Source organism: Mus caroli, unplaced genomic scaffold (genome assembly GCF_978045245.1).
Source record: "Mus caroli unplaced genomic scaffold, Mus_caroli_1 scaffold_4, whole genome shotgun sequence".
Classification (NCBI taxonomy): Eukaryota; Metazoa; Chordata; class Mammalia; order Rodentia; family Muridae; genus Mus; species Mus caroli.
In genome coordinates this window covers 148343688-148352382 of record NW_028227259.1, presented here as the reverse complement: position 1 = coordinate 148352382, position 8695 = coordinate 148343688, and the positions used below count along the sequence as shown (strand labels likewise).

At 44.9% G+C, this 8695-nt stretch overlaps 1 pseudogene; it reads left to right on the top strand.

Annotated features, from left to right (window-relative positions):
* The first annotated feature begins 7869 nt into the window (after nt 1-7869).
* LOC110294663 (uncharacterized) lies at nt 7870-8320 on the top strand (annotated as a pseudogene).
* Nucleotides 8321-8695: the final 375 nt, after the last annotated feature.

The following is an 8695-nucleotide window of genomic DNA, read 5'->3' as shown; positions in this document are numbered from 1 at the left end:
CCTAGCTTTTTATTTTATTCTTTGCAATGCTCAGGACCAAGCCCAAAGCTCCATGAACTCTACCACTGAGCTCTGCTCCCACTTAGCACTGGAATCATCATTATCATCACTACCACCAACGTCATCTTCTTCATCCTCACCATCACCATCTTCATCATCAAAATTGAGAGATGATTTCTATGCATTCCACATTTGCCCAAAACACAGTATATAACCCAGATGGAACTTGAACTTTCAATTCTCACACCAAAACCTCCTGAGTACTAGGATTACATGCCCAGGTGGCTCCTGACTTTAAAAGCATAATTACTGGCTGGGAAGTGGTGGTGCACGCCTTTAATCCCAGCACTTGGGAGGCAGAGGCAAGGCAGATTTCTGAGTTCGAGGCCAGCCTGGTCTACAGAGTGAGTTCTAGGACAGCCAGGGCTACAGAGAGAAACCCTGTCTCGAAAAACCAGGCTAGGTAGATGGCTCAATTGGAAAAGTTTGAGTTTTTTCGTGTCCTTGTATGCACCAAGACCTGAATTTGATACCCAAAGATCCAAGTTTGAAGGTCACAGAATCCATTTAAAAAAGAAAAGAAAAAGCTGGGCACGGTGGAACCCTCCGGTAACCTCAGCATTGTGGCGCAGTGTGTTCCTTCTCGCAGTGAGAAGGGCCTCCTTAGTGAGCTCCAGGCCAGTGAGGGGCGGTGTCTCATAAAACAGGCAAAAGTGCCTGCTGCCAAGCCTGATAGCCTGAGTTCAATCCCTAAGGCCCACATGGTGGAGAGAAAGGGCTGACGCCAGCAGGTTGTCCCCTGACCTCCACACATGCACCATGGCACATGCCTGTGCACACCAGCACAATAAACAGAGTGTGGTTTTAAAAAAAAAAACCAAGGTGGATGGTGTCTGGAGAACAATACCCAAGGGTGTCTTCTGTTGTATACACACATACGCACATGCACACGCATACCTGAACACACACATATACACACAGGCATACCTGAACACACACAGGTATACACACAGGATAAGAGAAAATTCTCTCTCTCTTATTTATTTATTTATTTTATCGAGACAGGGTTTCTCTGTGAGGCCCTGGCTGGCCTCGAACTCAGAAATCAGCCTGCCTCTGCCTCCCAAATGCTGGGATTAAAGGCGTGCGCCACCACTGCCCGGCTTCACTATATCCTCAGTATGTAGCTAAAGGTGACCTTTGAATTTCTGATATCTCTGTCTCTACTTCCCAACTGGTGAGATTACAAGACTCTACCAAGAAGCCCAATTTTATGTAGTGCCAAAGATCGAACCCAGGGTTTCATGCACGCTAGGCAAGCACTCTGCTCACTGAGCTATGTTGCCACTCTTCAGAGCACTTATCTCTCGAGAGGGTATAAGGGGAGTGATTTCTGAAAGGCTGGCGTTTGGAGTCCAGCTCTATCTGCGATCATCAGTTCTATAATAAAAGTAGTTGATACACTCTGAGTGTGGTCTTTCCCCATATCGAAATTTAATCTTTCTTATGAGATTAAGAGATGAGACTGGGTGGGACATCTAAAAGGAGATTAATTACCTGCCCTCATGAGTGGATTAAACCACTTATGCAATTAATGGACTAATGGATTTTTTTTGATTGATTGGTTATTTCAGGAGATTGCTGTAAAAGCAAGTTCAGTTGTCTTTCTCACGTTCCTGTTCTCTCACCATTATGACAGTCTGTGCAGCCTAGGGACTCTGCTAGCAGGAGGATCCCAGATGTAGTTCCTCTAATTTAAACGTTAACTATGAACTAAAATAAACTTCTTATCATAATGTGCTCAGCCTGTGGTAGTATGTTATCCACTACATAATTTGTGTAAAGACACAAGTAACATTCGACAGCAATGGTTAACTTGGTACATGGGGATGTTGGTATATTCTTTGTTTTCAAACTTTCATGTTCTTTGCTCTTTTACTTTGAAGTATTAGTGTTATGTGGATGGGTTTTATTGTTTTATCTCGTCTTGGTTTTGTTTATTTTATAATCATTATTATTACTATTGGGGGGGGCGGTTCGAGACAGGATTTCTCTGTATAGCCTTGTCTGTCCTGGAACTCACTTTGTAGACCAGGCTGGCCTCGAACTCAGAAATCCGCCTGCCTCTGCCTCCCAAGTGCTGGGATTAAAGGCGTGTGCCACCACACTGGGCTCATTATTATTATTATTTTTTAAGATTTATTTATTATTTGTAAGTACACTGTAGCTGTCTTCAGACACTCTAGAAGAGGGAGTCAGATCTCGTTATGGATGGTTGTGAGCCACTATGTGGTTGCTGGGATTTGAACTCCGGACCTTTGGAAGAGCAGTCAGGTGCTCTTACCTGCTGAACCATCTCTCCAGCCCCTCATTATTATTTTTTAGACAGAGTTTCATGTAATCCAAGCTACCCACAAAGTTTCTAGGTAACCACAGACAGTCTTGAAGTCTTGACCCTCCTAGCTCTGTCCCTTTCAACAAAGAGTACTGGGAAACTGGTTGAAGCAGGAAAAATAAAAGTAGATCCCTTTCTCTTGCCCTGGAGGAAAGTCAACTCAAAATAGATTTTAAAAAGAAAAAAAAAACTACTTGTAATGGCTATTCCTGGTTGTCAACTTGACTATATCGGAAATTAACTACAATCCAGAATTGGAGGGCTCACCTGTGATCCAGGTCTTGAGGCTGGGCTGGAAGACAAGTTTCTGACCTGGATCGTGATAGGGAGATCTTGAGGCATGGTGGTCATGAAAAGTTTAGGCCCAGGCCAGGTAGAACAGGCCTTTATTCCCAGGAGGTTGAGGCAAGGAGATCTCTGAGTCCAAGTTCAGCCTGGGGCAAAGCAAGTCCCAAATGCAGGCTTGGTGGTATACACCTTTAATCTGGAACATACCTTCTACTGGAGACCTACATAAGAACATTGGAAGAAGGAAGATTCGCTCTTTGCCTGCCTTCATTTACTTGCCAGCACATCTGTTGGAACTTACTTCTACAGAAGACCAGATGAAACAACTAGCCTTGTAGAACTGAGCAACTACTAGATTCTTGGACTTCCCATTCACAACTGACCACTGTTGGGGAGTTGGACTACAGGCTGTAAGTCATCACAATAAATTCCCTCAATATAGAGATTCATTCCATAAGTTCTATGACTCTAGAGAACCCTAACACACTAATATATGACTTATACCCTGAAATTATTATAGGAGACAGTTTGTGTTGGGGCGGGGAGACTTCAAAACAGGCATAGGCAAGGACTTTCTGAGGGGGTTTTATTCACTCATCGTGCCAACAACTGACAAATAAATAGGATTGCATGAAATCAAACAGCCAGTACTTAAAATATAAAGTACAAGTGGGGAGGCAGAGGCAGGCGGATTTCTGAGTTCGAGGCCAGCCTGGTCTACAAAGTGAGTTCCAGGACAGCCAGAGCTATACAGAGAAACCCTGTCTCGAAAAAAAACAAACAAATAAATAAATAAATAAATAAATAAATAAAAAAGTACAAGTGACCAGTAAACAGAGGGGAAAAGTTCAGCATTACCGGCCATCAGAAGACTACCAATTAAAACTTCACTGAGGGACTAGAGGATGTAGGTTGCTAGAGTCTTGGCCTAACAAGCAAGAAGTCCTAAGTTCAGTTAACAGCACCTCATGAACACTTACTTAAACCCGGTGCAGCAGTATATGCCTGTGGTCTTGACTCTCAGAAAACAGAGGCAAAAGAATCAAAAGCTCAGTGTCATCCCCAGATATCTAGCAAGGTCAAGGCCAGCTTGCTCTATATGTGACAGTCTCAGAGGGAATAAAGTGTCATCCACAGGAAAATGACACAACTCGAGATGATTTTAGTAAGCAAATTAAGTCAAGTCAATATCACATTAGAGGCAAAGATCACAGCAAGTTTTAGGCCTTTCTGTCCTATGCAGCAAGACTGTTTGGAAAAAGAATAAAGAAAAGAAAGAGCTGGGCATGGTGGCGCACACCTTTAATCCCAGCACTCAGGAGGCAGAGGCAGGCAGATTTCTGAGTTCGAGGCCAGCCTGGTGTACAAAGTGAGTTCCAGGACAGCCAGGGCTACACAGAGAAACCCTGTCTCGAAAAACCAAAACCAAAACAACAACAAAAAGAAGAAAGAAATCGAAAGAAAGAAAGGAAGGAAGGAAGGAAGGAGGGAGGGAGGGAAGGAAGGAAGGAAGGAAGGAAGGAAGGAAGGAAGGAAGGAAGGAAGAAGAAAGAAAGAAAGAAAGAAAGAAAGAAAGAAAGAAAGAAAGAAAGAAAGAAAGAAAGAGAAATGTTAGCCTTTGAAAATTGTTCATTTGCATTTATTTCCTTATCTTTAGTTAGTGTACAAGTAGGGAGATTCACACGGAAGTGAGAACAATTTTCTGGAGCCAGTTCTGTCCTTCTGCCACATGAATTCTGGGGACATCAGTCTTGGTGGCAAGCACCTTTGCATTGTCTGGGAACTTTATGCTCATATTCCCATGATCCTTTAATCTTTGCCCTTTGTAGATTTCATTTCATTTGTGCAATTATTCAAGTACTGCTTATAACAGTCTTGTCCCCAAATGATGTCGGCTACTAATTACTAAATTTCCGAATGTTTTATTTTATAATATACGTAACATCTTCTTAATTTATAAAGAGGATCTTGATGTTGCCCAAGTTACATTATGTAAACTGACACATCTACCTGAGGCTTTCTCTCCCTGTTACTGAACACCTGTCTTTTCTTTTTTTTTTTTTTTTTTTTTTTTTTTTTTTGGTTTTTCGAGACAGGGTTTCTCTGTGTAGCCCTGGCTGTCCTGGCACTCACTTTGTAGACCAGGCTGGCCTCGAACTCAGAAATCCGCCTGCCTCTGCCTCCCGAGTGCTGGGATCAAAGGCGTGCGCCACCACGCCCAGCTACCTGTCTTTTCTTGGCTGGGCTCTGATACTTTATTTATCTTGGCTTTCTGAGCAACCTGGTTATAGATAATAATGCACTGCTGTCGTTTGTCAAAAAGCATCTTCTCCCCTCGCATCCCATACTTTTTCACATGAGTGTCTTCTGTCAGATGTGATTTTTCTGTTAAAAGGGAAATCAGGGAGGCAGTGGGAGGAGAGGGTAGGGAACCTGGGAACGAGGTCAGGTATGAAGCATCATCATTCTCTGCGTTCCTAGATCTTGTGTAGTGTCCAGGCTGGGGGCAGTGAGGCCCCATTTGGCACCGGTACTTGGAGATGGACGCCATAACCGGAAGTAGCTTTTTGCCCGGGGGAAACTCCACCACAGCCATGTTTGCACGTGGCAGTTTTGCTGCAGGCTCAGCATGGGGTTGGTGGGTGGGTGGGTGGATTTGGGCTGGAGTGGTGTTGGCTCAAACTTGGGGTGTAGTTCTCTAGTGGGTTTTTCTTTTTTTTTTTTTTTTTTTGGTTTTTTCGAGACAGGGTTTCTCTGTATAGCCCTGGCTGTCCTGGAACTCACTTTGTAGACCAGGCTGGCCTCGAACTCAGAAATCCGCCTGCCTCTGCCTCCCAAGTGCTGGGATTAAAGGCGTGCGCCACCATGCCCGGCTCTAGTGGGTTTTTCTTGGGGTGGCCAGTAGCAGCGATGGACGTAGGACTCGGCTCCTGCCACCCTTCCAGGCTGTCTTCAAGAAAATCTAGCCTCCTTTTTGGACTATGATGCTCAGCCTGGCTTTCTGCCTTGCCCAGAAGTAAGCGTTATCTGCCGAGTGTTGTCATGGGTTCGATTCTGTTGCATTCCATATACGTCTATATAGTATACAAAAAATTGTAAGTAAGGAGCCTGATGTGGTGGCCTCTGCCCAGCATTTATAAGGGAGAGAATAAGGAGCTGAAGGCCATCAAACTGGGCTCCAAAGATTGGTGTCAGCCTGGGTGCATTCTAGGAAACATCCTGTCTCCAAAAGCCAATTTAAAAAAATTATTAGAAAGAGAAAGGGAAGAAGAGGAGGAGAAGTAAGCAAGGGGGAGAGAAAAAATATAAACAGTGAGCAGGGGAGAAATGGCTCTTCTAGTGGTGGCTGAAGGATGGCCATATGTCAAAGGGTTGTACCTCAAAATGTAGAGAACCAAGGCCCTGTTGCTCCAGGGTATAACCATGCTGTCTACTCCTTGACCCACAAGCTCAGCCTGCTCTACTTATAAAAATAAAATGCAGGCAAACACAAAGTGATTTGGAAGGAGCTTTTATGTGGGGCCAATTGTGAAGCCTTTTGCAAGGCTTCAAAAGGTGAGCCAAGCCTGGTGTGCTGGCCCACACTTGTGGACGTGGCACTTAGGGATGAAGACAGGAGGGCTAGTTAGGAGTTTATGGTGATTCCTGGCTACAAAGCCAGTTTGGAGCCAGATTGGGCTATAGAGCATCTTGTCTAAAATAAAACAAAACAATCCAGGAGGGCTTATGGGATAGGTGGGGGTGGGCCAAGAGCATTGCGCCAGTCATTACAAAGTTCTAAGTATCATAACTTTCAATCATAGGTCTCCCGCTGGGCCGTCTGCATGAACTGTTACCCCTGAATGAGGAAGCTTACAGGTCACCTACTTTGTCTTGCTTAGGAATGCTGCTTTTCCAGGCGGATGCAGGCTTCAGCAAGGTCATAGAGGTCCCCTAAAGAAGCTGGAGTGTCTACTCAGTAATTGTAAACTATCAGTTACACCAAGACAGCCATGAGGGCAGCCTCCACTCAAAACACTAAGGGTTTTGTTGTTGTTGTTGTGGTGGTGGTGGTAGTTTAAGTTGTTTTTAGTTGGTTCAACTTTTGTTCTAGGGTCTCTTGTAGCCCAGGCTGGCCCATAAGTAAGGAAGTCATTGAACTCCTGCTTCTCTTCATTCTGTCTCCTAAACGCTGGGATTACAGGCATTCGGGATACCATGAGTGATTCTGGAGAAGTATTTCTCGGGCAGCCGTGAGTTTTCTCCAACAACAAAGACAAGATGCGCCCTGAGCATCTTTGTTTACATTTTGTCTCAGAGTTTCCAGCATCCGAAGGTCAGCTCTCTCAGTGCCAAGGATAACTTTTGATCCTTTTGTCTTTACCTCCCCACTGAAGACTGCACTACTATGCCTAATTTCCGTGGTGTTAGGGACTGAACCCAGGGATTCATGCATTCTAGGTAGCCTCTCTACCAACTCAACTCCATCTCTAACCCACTGCTTCCATTTTATATCTGCATTTCTCAATCCTGTTCAATCTACTTAGAAAATCCCACCGGCCACAGACCTCTATAGATGTGTGCTCCTACACTCGTTGCAAGCAATGTACATGACCTGAATTGAGTAAACCGGGAAATCCTCCTATCCACTCCGCAGGCTTATCAATATTTAATTTAAAATGTCTTAATCATGTCAGGAGATGGCTTGTGTGGTACCCGTTACATGTTATCTGTCACTAGGAATCTTTCGTAATAGCAGCCCCTCATCTTTGCCCCTCGGTGTATGCATTTGGATAAAAGGACTGTAACCCTAGTGGTCACCTCCCTTCAGCACCACTAGCTAACTGAAGCCCATCTTCATTAGGATCTCCCCTACTAAGGGGATTTCTTCAGAGTGTTTCCTTTCCTCTGCTCATTAAGCTTTCAGCCAGGTGAGTTAGACACGCAGGTTATCTTCTGCCCTCTATCTCCCTTCCCTCTCCCAATCCCTGGGTGTTGTGTTGTGAAGATGTTGACAATGGGACCTAATAGACCCCACTGGGGACCAGACTGCATCTTGTAAAGAAGACGGTTATAGTGTCACAGGAGATAGGGTTGATGTTTGTCAGGCAGGCCCAAGGGAACACCCGAGCTTTGGATCCAGCAGCAGTAAATAGGAACGAGGATAAAAAAGATGAAAAAGCAGTGGCGAGAGGCTTTGCCCGGTTCGGCGGTCTTTCTGTGAGGGCGTTTCGACGCGCTGGGCCGTTTGTGCTTTCATCACATTTGTTAACAGGTCAAAATGCAGATCTTCCTGAAGACCCTGACCAGCAAGACCATCACCCTGGAGGTGGAGCCCAGTGACACCATCGAGAACGTGAAGGCCAAGATCCAGGATAAAGAGGGCATCCCCCTGACCAGCAGAGGCTGATCTTTGCTGGCAAGCAGCTGGAAGATGGCCGCACCCTCTCTGATTACAACATCCAGAAGGAGTCGACCCTGCACCTGGTCCTCCGTCTGAGGGGTGGCTATTAATTATTCGGTCTGCAATCCCAGTGGGCAGCGATGGCATTACTCTGCACTCTAGCCATTTGCCCCAATTTAAGTTTAGAAATTACAAGTTTCAATAATAGCTGAACCTCTGTTAAAAATGTTAATAAAGGTTTTGTTGCATGGTAAGCATAAAAAACAAACAAACAAACAAAAAGATGAAAAAAACCTGTTTGTGGCAGTTAGGACCTGTAATGTCAACAGGCCCTGAGTGAGGAGAGCCGTGAGTCCCGTTCAGCCTGGGGAATGCCATAGGTTCCAAGCTGTTTTAGACTCTTAAAGAAAGGAAAGAATACGGTGGGAGATGGGCCTGAGGGAAAGCAAGCCAGGACAGAATGAATAAGGCGTTGCCAAATAGGACGAGTTCAGGGGTTTGGAGGCACATTGATGGGCTCTGTTTGCCTGGTGATTTAGGAGAGGAAAAGAGAGGCTTGTGTGTCAGAATTAGATAAGGAAGGTACTGAGAATACAGATGTGGGACTGGTTAGTGTGTAGATGACAGAC